Source organism: Canis lupus, chromosome 26 (genome assembly GCF_011100685.1).
Source record: "Canis lupus familiaris isolate Mischka breed German Shepherd chromosome 26, alternate assembly UU_Cfam_GSD_1.0, whole genome shotgun sequence".
Classification (NCBI taxonomy): domain Eukaryota; kingdom Metazoa; phylum Chordata; class Mammalia; order Carnivora; family Canidae; genus Canis; species Canis lupus.
In genome coordinates, this window is record NC_049247.1 from 5,559,627 (window position 1) to 5,572,509 (window position 12,883).

Sequence of the window (12,883 nt, forward strand, 5' to 3'; positions counted from 1 at the left end):
CGGACTGTGGATCTGGGCCTGTCCCCTTGCAGTGAATGAGGCCTTTTTGGGGATGGATGTGCTTCAGCTGTGCCTCCTGGCAAGTCACACCCATGAAGGCTCTGGCTAGGGAGACTCAGGTCCATATCATCCCAGAAGTTCTGCATTTGAGGGCTGAGAATGCATTTTGGGGACTCAGGGTATATTAGAGTCCTTTGAAAAGCAGTTCTTGTGTTTGTGCTCAAGAGTGCCCTGTAGCAACTACACCTCCAGAAGGTGTGCATCTCCTAGATAAAGTCAGAGAGGTGGAGGTTGTGAGCAAAGCAAGAGGGGGGCCTGGTGACATGGGGCATAAGCTTCGTGTATTGAGGGCTGATGAAGCAGGGCAACCATTGCGCACATGTTAATTTATGGAGTTCTTCTAACAACGCTCTGAGTCACAGAGAGGTGAGCATCTTGCCCAAAGACACACAGCTGCAGGCACCAAGTATTAGTAGGTAGACGGCATTTTGTAAGCAGCCAGGCGAAAAAGGGCCCCTTTCCCACTCTGAGCGAGCCCTACTTATCCAATCTGAGGCCCAGAGATGCCCAAACTCTTCTGGAAGGCCTGGAGTTGATTTCTCAGCCTGGCTCAGAAGCTAGAAGGCTGGAGGAGCTGCCCCCCGCCCCAGTTGTCCATTTGCATAACAATGAGCCTTTTGTCCCTGGGTCCAGCCTCCTTCCCAGGCTAATAACATAATTCCCGGCCTGTGATGTCATAATGGGCCCTTTCTGCTGGGGTTGGAGGCTGGGCAGGCAGCTGTGTAGGCTGGGCCCCAGTGGGTAATAAATAGAGAGGTGCTGATTATCGGGGGCCGGACGTGCTGTCCTTGCAGGACGTTGTTTCATCCTCCAGGAGTGGGATCTGCTTCTCTTTGACACAGGAGCAAACAGATTCAGAGTTTGTTCAGCTCCCTGGCTGAACCACTTTGCGCCTCTTCTTGGCCTGTGAAGTGAGGGTGAGTCATCCCTGGTTGGCCCTCTCTTGGAGGCGTGGGTGTGAGAGTCCCTGGCTTCCTGTAAACGTGAGGGAGGCCCCTGTGCCCAGCAGCTCCTGTGGTAGGACTGCTCAGAGCAAGTGGGCTCAGACTCTGGGCCTGTGGCTGGCTTCTCTCTGTGTCTCAGTTTCCTTGTTTACATAGCGGGGGCTCCTGCCCAGGGTTTGGTGGTGGGCCTCGGCAGGAAGCAAGCTCCCTGTCAGGGGGTGGCATCAGGAAAGGCTGCTGTGTCACGGAGTGAACGGCAGCCCCCCGAAAAGATAAGCACAGGCATTAATACCCGTCTCCTCTCCCATGTGACCTGCTTTGGGAAGAGGGTCTTTGCAGACGTTTCTTGAGATGAGGTCATTTGGATTCCCCGAGGGAGCCTTGTATTCAGTGACCAGTGTCCTGATGAGGGACGGAAGAGAAGGCACACAGAGGATGCTGTGTGAAGACGGGCAGAGACCAGGGTGACGTGGCCAGAAGCTGGAGAAGGCAAGAGGGATCCTGCCCCAGAGCCTTCGGAGGGATTGTGGCCTGCCCACACCTTGATGTTGGACATTGGGCCTCCAGACCTGGGAGAGAATAAATTTCTGTTGTTTTATAGCCACCCGGATTCTGGTCATTTGTTACATGCGTAGACCTGACCAGCTAACACAGCCAGGGATGCCAGTGCTTCGGAGGTGGGAGGGAGTACTCCCCGGGGAAGGGGCGTGGGGGGTACTCTTCCACATCCCAAGCTGAGGGCCCAGGACCTAGTGAGGTAGCTGGGATAGCTGAGAATACTGCTTTGTGCCCAGTGGTGTGGGCAGCCCTGTCAGAGGGGTCCAGAACCCAAATCCACAAATCCCCGATCCTGCCTACTGCCTGCCGCTAGCTCTCCCTCCTTGGGCATCCCTGCTAAGGAGGATATAACCTGGAGGCAAGAGGCTCCCCAGATTCCATGCTGAGCCTTCCCTAAGCCCTGAACACTCATTTCCCACATGCCTGGCCACTCATCTATCACCTGGGTTGCAGCCATCCTCTGCCCTGCACCTCCCTGCCCCCTAACCTGCCTCCTTTGCTAGGAGTCCTTCACAAGCGGGGACATTGAAGCCCAGAGGAGGCAGGCTACAGCCCTCGGTGGTGGTGATGGCCTTCAGAGTCTTAGCCATGGCTAGTGGGTGGGCTGGCATTGCAGCTTCCAGGAGGAAGGGGTCAGAGCCCTGACCACATTGAAAGCTGTAAGAGAGCAGGCAGTGCAGACATGGGTAAGTTCTTGGGACACGCTGGCCTAGTGTAGGTGACACCCCAAAATCTGACTTTAAGTAGACCCCTTCTCAGCCTCAGTTTCTATGTTCAGAGAGTGGCCTTCAAGCTTTGGCTTGGAGTCTACAATAATGCTCTGTGTTCGTGGATTCAACAAGCATTTATGGAGGGCCTGCTGTGTGCCTTGAGCTGGAACTCAGTGACAGACAGAATAGGTATGGCTCCTGCCTTCATGGACCTTACCTGTGGGGTTGTGGGGAGATGGGAAATAAGGCAGCAGGGGCTTTGGGAATGAGGATTCCAGATCCTGATGAGGGAGGTAACAGAGCAGGGAGTTGGGGGAGGACTGAAGATGCCACCTTCTCCTTCTGGGACCAGGGGTGGGGATTTGCAACGAGCTCTGGGGGGCTAGCCAGATGGACATGGAGATGGCTGTGGCCCATCAGCAGTGACTTGTGGTTGCCTCCAGCTGGCAACCTCCAGTGACTTGGCCTGGACCAATGAGCAGTGATGTTGGCTACAAGACCAATGAGACCCTGACACCGGCCTGGTGGGAGAGGCAGGGATCTTCTCCAGCTTGAGCAGGGAGGCTGGGGTACGCTGGCAATGGACTCCCAGGACACAGTGGATAAGAGGTGGATGCTGGAGAGGGCTAGCCTGGGTTTGCATCCAGGCTCTGTCACTTGCCTACTATGTGACCTCCAGCAAGTTACTTAACCTCTCTGTGCCTCAACTGTGTTTCCCATGGGTATTGTAATGATTAAATGAACTGGTGATAGTGAGCACCATGTTAGCAATTAACTATGTTGATGAGTGCAAGGTGCTCACTTTGAGTTGGTTACCAGGACTGCTCAGGACCTGGAATCTGGAAGTAGAATTTGTTAATCTTCCTGTGGTCCTGTCCTGCCTGTGGAACACTGAAAAGCTTTCTTTGACCCCAGAACCTCAGTCCCCTATCTGTGAAAGGGTAGTGTAACTAACTTGTGGCTACAGGGAGGTTGGGAGGAAAAGAGGACCCTCTGGGGTCAGGGGTTGGGGGATCAGGATCTTTACCTGCTGCTGGTTTGACTCCTGATCACCACTCTCCAGGCCGAGAGCAACTGCTGTTCTACAGCTCAGGCAGCGGGCTCCAGCAGGGATGAGGCCCAAGGTGTGTCTGTGGATGCAGCCTTCACGACCTGGCTTCTGGACTGTGGTCCTGTCTGAAGGGAGAGATGGGGAGGGAGAGAGAGAGAGAGGGTGTAGCACTCGCCAGCTTGGGATTTTCCTCCAGAAATCCCTCCAGAAACAGAGGCCAGAGCCTCCACTTACCGCCTGGGGCTTGGTGGGTGGGGGTGTGCTTTCTGCTGAGGGGCAACCCAGATCTGAGTTAGCTAGGAGGGGCAGTCTTTTTTTTTTTTTTTTTTTTAAAGATTTTATTTATTTATTCATGAAAGAGAGAGAGAGATTGAGAGGCAGAGACACAGGCAGAGGAAGAAGCAGGCTCCATGCAGGGAGCCCGATGTGGGACTCGATCCCAGGTCTCCAGGATCATGCCCTGGGCCAAAGGCAGGCGCTAAACCGCTGAGCCACCCAGGGATCCCCGGAGGGGCAGTCTTTATCTGCAAAGTTGCTGCCTGCTGGGTCCCACCCTGGGCGACTGACGGCTCTGGACTGGTCCAGGAGGTGCTTCCTATGCCAGGCTCCTGCCCGGCCTCTTCCTCCCAGGCTGAGTCTGTCCTAGGCTCCCGTCTCACTTCTCTTGCCTCCTCCTTGGCTGGCCTGGGAGAGCTCCCTCCTCACGCAGGCGGGGGGGGGGGGGGGGGGGGGGGGGGGGGGGGGGGGTCTAGAGGGAGGGTAGAAATATGGTTCCAGGGAGATTCACAGGTTAGAATCTGGGTTTTCGGGGGTTGCTATTAGGTGTTTTGGTTACAGTTGGCAGACTCCCTGCTCCTCCCACATTTAGCACAAAAGGCTCAGCATAAGCTTTAGGCACAGTTGGATCTAGGGGTTCAGGTGATTGAGGTGCTCCCCATGTCCAGTCCCTGGTAGCCTAAAACAAATCATCACAACCTTGCAGCCCAGCGGAAGGGAATCCTGTTGTTATTCCCGATACTACAACAAAAGTCAGAGTGAGCTTTATGGGCTCAGGTTAAGAGTTAAAAGCATTTCCCTAAAGCAGTGACGGTGGCCCTGGTAGTGGTAGTGCTGGGGCGCTGCTGAGAGTATGCTGCTTGCCTGGACCTGGGAAGCGGGGGAGGGGGGGTCAGCTTCCTTCCGAGTCCAGGTTGGAGGGTACAGGGCCGTTGTAACCCAAGAGACATGAGGGTGCATTTTGCAAGGAGTGGGTGGGCAGGCAGACAACAGCTACTGGCCACAGCCAGCTCACTGCATGTGTTGGAGATGAGCCAGCTTGGGGTCCCTGTCCAGTCCCCCCTTCAACAGCCAGTGTGTGTCCTTTAGAGTGGGGGTGTTACTGAATGTGCACTGGGTAAGTGGCTTCGGCCCCTCCCACTCCCTGTTTTAATTAGGGGCTTCTCCGGTCCCCCTCCAAGCCATTGGGAGAACATTCCTGCCTGTCATTCTCCTTGCCAACCCCCCCCCCCCCCCCCCCCCCCCCCCCCGCCCGCCCAGCTCCCCTGGGCTTCGCTGGGCTGTCTCTTGTGGCTTTCAACTGACCACATGTCAGAAGCCACAGGTCACCTCCTGGCAGCCCACGGGCTGTATTTGGATGTCAGACTGATTTATTGGGTTGGGTTTATAGTCCATGTTTTTGAAATAAAAATTGTAAATTGAGGGGTGTCTCAAAATCAGACTTTCTTTGCCTGAAACACTTGGAAGCTGTGATCCCTTGGGCCATAGTCTTGAGTGTCTATGATGTGCCCCCCAGCTGGGGCTGAGCGGCAGCCACCCCCTTCCTGTGTCCTTTCACACATGACAGCCACCACCTGCCTCCCTGCTTGGCATGACTCCAGTCTGGCCCTGTGTGTTCTCATCAGGGTATGGTATTCTCGGCCTGCCCTCCTTCCTCTTTTCCCCTCCTTGTTTCTGGCTTGGGACCCTCTCCCCTGGAGCCTTGTTAGTCTCGCTCCTTCTACAAACTGATAATCAGATCCCAGGGGAATGCTCGTCAGTCCTGGGCACTGAAGCCTTTGTTTGCATCTGGAACTCCTGGCTGCAGGGGCTGGAGGGCCCTTTGGATTCTCTATCATTGCTCCATCATCAGAGACTAACTGATGAGCGAAAGCCCTCAGGGATGCCGAGGGGCTCCTGTGATCCACGTTGGAGCATTGCAAAGAGCTGATCGAAATGGACCGTTCCCCCTTGGCCTGGCACCTAGGGGGCAGGAGAGGCCTCCCGGCCAGGCATGTGGGAGATGGAATCTGGAGGCCAGGGATGGGGTGGGGTACAGAGAGGGGGCCTGTTGTTGAGTGGGTGGGCTCCTAGCCCTGCAGGCTGTTGCTGGCCAAGCTATTCTTAGCAGCGGGAACATTTGTCCTCCTTCACATGTGGTGGAGGATGTCCCCCAGAGATCTGCCCTGAAATACTCAGGACGACCCCATAAATTCCTCAGAAGGCTGTCCTTGAGGGACCAGTGTGTTTGGAGGAGGGGCTGGAGGAGGCGTTTCCGGCAGCTGCACAGCTGTAGACACATTTGCCAGATGTTGATGCAGGGAAGTTGGTGGGAACCCAGAGTCAAGCTGCCCCTTGACTGGCAGTGGCCCCCTGCACCCTCAGGGTCTTGGTGAATGATGGGTGGAGCTGACAGCCTGGCAGCCCCTCCCTGCATCCTGGCCTTTCAGTCATCTCCCAGACTGCCCAGGTTGGGAGCAAGGTCTTGACTCTGGTCCCTCTCAGTGCCTGGCAAGGAGGGGCTGCTGCATGCCAAGACTCCTGGCAGGGCCTCTGGCAACGCCATCTCTCTTGTGGGGCAGTCTTGGGCAGTTGGAGCCACCACAGAGTAATACCAGCCCAGCTAGATGACTTGACTAGCAATCAGAGAGGTCTCCCTGGAGGAGGTATGTGGTTTGTTTTGTTTTTCTTATTTTTAAAAAACTTTAAATTGTGGTAAAATAACAATTTTACCATCTCAACCATTTTTAAGTGTATAGTTCAGTAGCATTAAGTACATTCACATGGTTGTGCAATCATCCACCACCTTCGTCTCCAGAACTTTCTCATCCTGCAAAACAGAAACTGTTCCTGTTAAATGCTAACTCCCATACTCCTTCTTCCAGGTCCTGGGAGCCACCCTTCTACTTTGTGTCTTTATGAATCTAACTATTCTAGGCACCTCCTATGAGTGAAATCATAGTGTGTCCTTTTGTGTCTGGCTTATTTCACTCAGCAGAATGTCTAGAGCTGTGCGCTGTGGCCCATTTACTCCTGGGTTCCCATCCAGGAAGTGAAGTGGTCAGACCCAGGACCCCAAGCCCCACATCCTCAACGATCCCCAGGGCCTGGATTAGTAATGCTGTCCCAGGCTCTGTGAGTGGGTGAGCATCCACTGTGAGCGGGCACTGTGCTGAGCCCCAACACACCCTGCCACGACTGGCCCCTACTGTCCACCCTGCAGTGGGCCTTGATCTACTGTGAGGCCCCTGGGGTGGAGGGTCCAGCGGTTTGGTTTGCCCAGGCTGGTGCCAGTGTCCCCCTGCCACTGCCTGGACACCAGCATCTTCTTTGGTTCCCCCCTTCCCTCTGCAGAAAAAATCGCTGTTGGGAAGGCCAGATGGAAGAGCAGGGCCTAATGGAAAACACATCTCTCTCAGGACGCCCAGAACCTAATGAGGAAGAGCCAGGAAAAATCCGGCGTCATGTTTGTGAGACACCCAGGAGGGAGGGATAGCGCGGCATGGCTCTCGTGTGGAACCTTGTGACCTCGTGTGCGGGGACGGCTTGTCCTGATTGTGGCTTCCCTCTCCTCACTTCCTTTTAAAATTAAAAGAGGGAAAAGGGGGTCCAGGAGGAAGTGATTTTGAGCATATCTGGCTGGGGCTGGGCGACCTGGACACAAATGTACCAATTAAATTAGAGACAGAAACGGGCCTCTTCGGTGGCCCCAAGCAGTGCCACGCTGCTTCTGCTTACTGTGGACAGTGTGCAGGGCTGGACCTGGCTGCCTCTGGCTGTGTGACCTCAGGCAAGTGAGCTCACCTCCCTGAGCCTCGGCTTCTCGGTCTGTTGAACGGGGTGGTCCAGTTTGGCGAGGGAAGTTGGAGCCTTCCCCTGTGTGGGTGCCTGATACACATCACCTGTGAAGCAGGTGGAGCTGCCGATTCCAAGGCAGGTAGGAGGGACCTGGGAGGGCTGCACCAAGCAGAATTGGGGGGTGGCAGAGGTTCTTGTGCTGGCTGGGGATCCTTTACAGGGGAGGTGAGAGGTGGGGTGGGTGCTGGGGGTGTGTTTGGATCCAGGCCTCTGTCTTTCCTGGAAGGCTGGTGTAGGCTGTGGCCAGTCCAGGGCTCTGTTCTTGCACCTGGACCTGGAGCTTTGGTCCTCACGGCTCTGGGTGTGGTTCCCCTGGAATGTCTGAAGTGGGCTTGGTCCAGGTCGCTCTGCTCACCTCCCTGGGTGCCCGGACCTTGTGGGCTATGGGATCCAGCCTTGGAGGGCAGAGTCGGGCCATGGGGCACCAGCCTGCCGAGTGCTTGCCTCTTTTTGGGCCTCAGTTTCCCCACCTGCAGAAGGAGAGTGTTGAGTGAGGGCAGCCCCTTCCTCACTAGTCCAGACCCTGTGAGGCGAGGCTCACCCCTCCCTCGGGGAGCTCTCTGCCTTCCTCTGTGTTCAGGTGTGGGTCTCCCCAGTCCTGCATAGCCTCCATGCTCTGGGAACTTGCTCTGCCATTTATTTGGTCAGGCCCAGCCTTGGTTTGCTCATCTGCAAAGTGGGGAGGGTGATAGCATCTGCCAAAAGATTAATATTGCCACCATTATTATCATTAACTTGCCTCCCCCACGCCCACCCCCAACTCCCCATGTTTTGAGTGGCGGAGGGTACTTGAGCCCTCGCCCTTATTTGGGGAACTCTTCTGTGGGTGTTGAGCTTCCTGTGGTTCTTTTCTCAATGAACCTTTCTACCTGTCTCTCCTTGTTCTGATTCTGGAGTTTGAGACTGGATGTGGTTTTCCCCAGGGTCCTTTTTGCCCAGCAGTCTGGGGCTTGGGGGGCAGTTGTGCAGGTTTGGGGGTTCATGGGGGTGATGGTGCTCGTGTGTCCACAGCCTTGGCTGGCAGGGAGCCTGATATAGGAGTATTGGTGGAATAAGGCCATGCTTGGGTCTGGGGGTTGCTTTAAAAAGAGACCCAAAAAACCATGGATAGTGGGACAGTTAAATTGATGTCTATCCACTGATTTGTCTGTCCATCTATCCATCCATCCATTCATCCATCTCCCCCCTCCTCCCTCCCTCCCTCCCTCCCTCCCTCCCTTCCTTCCTTCCTTCCTTCCTTCCTTCCTTCCTTCCTTCCTTCCTTCCTTCCTTCCTTCATCTATCTGTCTATCCACCCACCCCACCTTCCCCCTCCATCCATCCTCTGTTGAGTACCTTGGGTGAGGAGGTGCTTCTTCTGTTGGGACAGGCCTGTCATTGGATGTGAGTTCTGGTTGGCAGCAGTTTTTGTCCAACTGGTCCACTGATATGACCTCAGTGCTCAGCACAGTGCCCGCACATCAGAGATGCTCAAATAAGTTCCTGATTGACCAGAATGGGACAGAGACCCACTTGGGGTGGGTTTGTCTTCACTGGCCTCAGTTTGGGGGTGGGCAGGCAGGACTCCTGTGAGTGGCACTCTGGGTTCTGAGTACAGTGACCACAGGCCCCTCAGGGCTGCTGCTCTTTGGACAGAGGTGTGAGCAAGTCTTGGTTGGGTTCCTGGCTCGTTTTTGGGGAGCCCAGAGAGCTCTCTGCTGGGTCAGTGCCGTTGCTGCTGGGCCTGCCTATATGAATGGGTGGGCAGGGGCTTGTTTTCTATGGGATCCTGAATGGTGGCTTTAACAGTGTTAAGATTCTGGGTGGGTTGATCCTTTTACCCACATATGATACACAGAGGCCTGGACCCATTACTCCCTGATGGGAGACACAGCTGAAATTCCTTTAACCCAGGGGCACCTACCCTTCCAGGGTAGGCTTGATGGGGAGACCTTGAGCATCACCGCTGCCCAGAGGGGTGGCCCTTCCCTTTCTCACTTTGAGTGAAAGCCTGTGTGACATGACCTCACAGGGCCCTGCCTTGTTCCTCCCTGCTGTTCTTTCTCCCCCTCAGGGCCTCTGAGCTGTCTGTTCCCTCTGCCTGGAACAGCTTCCTCAGACATCTGCATGCTTCTCTTCTCCCCTTTCTCTCCCTTTCCACCTCTTTGCCCAAAGACACTTTCTGGTGAAGCTGTCCTGACCACACACACCCCCATCCCCTGTCGGCCCTCCTCATGCCTCTTGCTTCTGTTTTTCTCCACACCACAAACACCTTCCAGCATTCCTGCTGTGACTGCTGTCTTGCCTGCTTGAATGGCAGCTCAGCAAAGGCAGTGTTTGGGATCTTTTACTTGCTACTGCATTTCAGTACCTGCCCCCAAAGTTTCCTGGTTGGTTCCTGGTGGTTGACGGTGGTGAGCTGCTGGGGCTGGGGACAGGGCACCCTGTCTTCAGAGCGCCGTGCAGGCTCCTCTGAGCTCACTGGGGCCACCTCCTGTGGGGCTTTCTGTGTTGTGGACCCAGCTGAGAGCCAGCTCCCTGAGCGTCCGTTCTGTGCCAGGAGGCCCTGCTGAAGGTGGCAGGAGATACTTGGCCAGCTCCCTGTTTTTACAGCACACCAGAAACTAGAACCTCAAGGTGTCAACAGCTTCGTTCTAGCTGGTGTTTCTGCCACATCTTAACCTTACATCCCGGAACAGCTTCCGTGCTCACGTTCCCTGTGTTGGCTGGCTTTGGCTCTCTTCTCCGGGGGGGCCAGGCTGTTTGGTAGATGTTTGTTGGATGCCTACTGTGTGCCAGGCACTGTGCCAGGCTTGGAATTATAGCAGTGAACAAAAAATATTTATTGAGCACCTACCATATTGGGTTAAATGGGGTTCCCCCCCCTTAATTCATGTCCACCCAGAATCTGGGAATGTGATCTTGTTTGGAGAGAGGGTCTTTGCAGATGAGGGTATCCTGGATGAGGGTGGGCCTGGAACCCAATGACTGGGGTCCTACTTAGAGGAGAGGATGCACAGACAGCAGGGGCCAGGCCAGGTATGATCAGCAGAGACTGAAGTGAGGTGGCCATAGGCCAAGGGGTGCCTGGGGCCACTAGCAGCTGGAGAAGGCTGGAAGGATCCTGGAGCTTCTAGGTGGGGGAGCGTGGCCCTGCCCACATCTTGACTTGGGACTCCTGGCCTCCAAAACAGTGAGAGAGAAGGCATTTGGTTTGTTTTTAGCCATCTAGTACATGGTCATTTGTTTTTCGAGGTTCCAGAGCACCAGCATACCTACTACGTGCCAGATGCTCGCAGGGATTCAGCAGCAACTTGTGTAGTCACTTCCTGATGGTCACACACTCTTCTAGATGCTTGCTGAAGGGCAGAGGTGAGGTGGGGTTCCCGGTGTATCAGTGTCCCTGCAGCCTGGACAGGAGGCCGTGGGGGCATGGCTACAGGAAACCCTGTCCCTGTGTGGGCCCCATGGCTCCTGCCGGCACCCTGGACGGTTCTGGTAAGCGTGCATGTGTGCATGTGTGTGTGTACATGTGCTGTGGGCTTCTGCTGGGCTGACAGCTGTGTTACTTCTGAGGCTCCCACACCCTCTGGAGTTCTGATGTTGGCACCCAGTCGTCACAGGAAAGTTAGGTACGTGTGGCACAGATAGCTGGCCTTTCATCTTCTCCGGGGCCTGGGCTCAGGTCTGAAGGCTCCCAGGCACATTTCTGCGCTCTTAGCACCTTAGCGGGAATCCCCCCTTTGTTCCCCCACTCTCAGACACACCCCAGCCCTGGCTTGCTGTAATTCCACCCTCCCCGGAGCCGATGCAGGCTGCACACGACATGGAAAATCTGTGGAATGTGCCTCGGTGAGGCCTCAGCGTCCTGCCTGGGGCCTGAGAGGAATGTGGGGGCAGGAGGCTCTGGCCTTACCTGGTGTTACTGGCGCTTGCCTGGACAGGTCCACTTGGTGAGCACCTGCTGTGTGCCAGGCCCGCTGAGCGGCTGCAGGGATGAAGCAGGGAGCAAGGTGGACAGAACCCGCAGCACTGAACTTCCTCTTGCAGATCTGGAAGCCTTACCAAGCCACACAGTGGATGTGACAAGGAATGTGAGGTTAGGATTGTGGGGTGCTGCCACACTGGACCCGCAGCCTGTGGGCTCTCTCTTGTGGGTTGCTGAGTGGCCCGTGCTGGGTGCCGCCTCCGGGGCAGGTATGGTAGAGGGCCATGCTGGAGCCCCTGCGGTGTTGGTGGGGGGACCCCCTCTGTGGGCCATTCACTGGGAGCCCCATTTCTGGACTGTGTACAGGATCCCCTGCCGTGGGCAGCCCTGGAGATCTTGGCCCTCCCCTGGCTGGCTCGGTGGCCCTGGTGTCGTGGTTTGTGGGTTGGATGTGTAAGGCCTGGTTGGGCCTCTGGTGTCCCTGTCTGGGGCCCTGGGGCTCGGAACCATCCCAGCCCCTGGCTCAGCAAGTTCTTGCTTGAGTGCTGTCTTTTCTCTTGACTTTGCTGAGTTGGCCTCATTGAGCGCCTGCTGTTTACTGGGCATGATGGCAGAGCTTCCCAAGGCTGCTGTCCTTCCAACAGGCCAGTGGAGCAAGAGCTCTTGATACATAGCTGAGGAAGCAGACTCAGAGGTAGGAGGCACCCTGCCTGGGAAAGGGACAAAGGACCCCTGTCCCTGGGAGGCCAAGTGGCGAGCTCCGTCCCGACTTTCCTGCCGTGTGCTGCTGCTTCTCTGTTACTGCTGTTCCAGTCCTGCCAGCATCGCATCTTGCTTGGATGTCTGCAGGAGCACCTGGGTCTCCTGATTCTCTGCAGTGCCTGCTTGGAAAACACACTGACCCTTTATTTCCCAGCCATTGGCTCCTCAGGGCCCTTAGAACAGAATCCATCCTTGCCTTGGCCCGCGAACCTGAGTGACTGCCTGCCCTCCCTGCTTTGTGCTCACTCAAAGAGTTTCTCAAGCACGTGGCGCCCAGTCTCACCTCTGGGCTCCTGGTCAGACGGTGGCGCCATCTGACTCCCCCTGACTGTCTCGTGCCCATTCTCTTCTTGATGCCCCCTCGCCCTCCCCAAGGCTGGGGTAGACTGAGCTTCCTTCTCTGAGCTCACAGTCTGGTGCTTGTCTGCCCCCTGCCGCACCCCGCCGGGGCACTGAGCCCTCTGTGGCTGGGCCCTGCCTCATTCACTAGCTTGGGGCTCAGCTTGCAGTGGGGACCTCAAAGTTTCTGTAAATAAGCAGATGCCCACCACCCTCTCCTGACCCTAAAGCCACCAACACTCGCAGTGGTACCGGAGCTGCTGTGTCGCATACCTGCTTCGGTCTCGGTTCTTCTTCTTCCAGCCCAGCCCAGATCCAGGCATCCTCTCCTCCCCCTGTCTTTGATGAAGGAGTGTCCCATTTCTTCCCGTCACTCACATTCAAACCTTGATGAAGTCAATACTTAATTTGTTTTTCCATTCACAATATTATGCAAATA

General features: G+C 55.8%; 1 protein-coding gene and 1 long non-coding RNA gene across 25 annotated transcripts in view; one reads left to right on the plus strand and one right to left on the minus strand.

Moving 5' to 3' along the window:
* Positions 1–12,883, plus strand: part of NCOR2 (nuclear receptor corepressor 2) — a 211,459-nt gene that overhangs the window by 48,685 nt on the left and 149,891 nt on the right. The window lies entirely within an intron of this gene.
* Positions 3,304–8,915, minus strand: LOC119866136. The gene is made up of 3 exons (XR_005379099.1): positions 8,772–8,915; positions 7,792–7,906; positions 3,304–3,448 (listed from the first exon to the last, which is right to left on the minus strand). It is a non-coding gene; the product is annotated as an uncharacterized LOC119866136 (long non-coding RNA).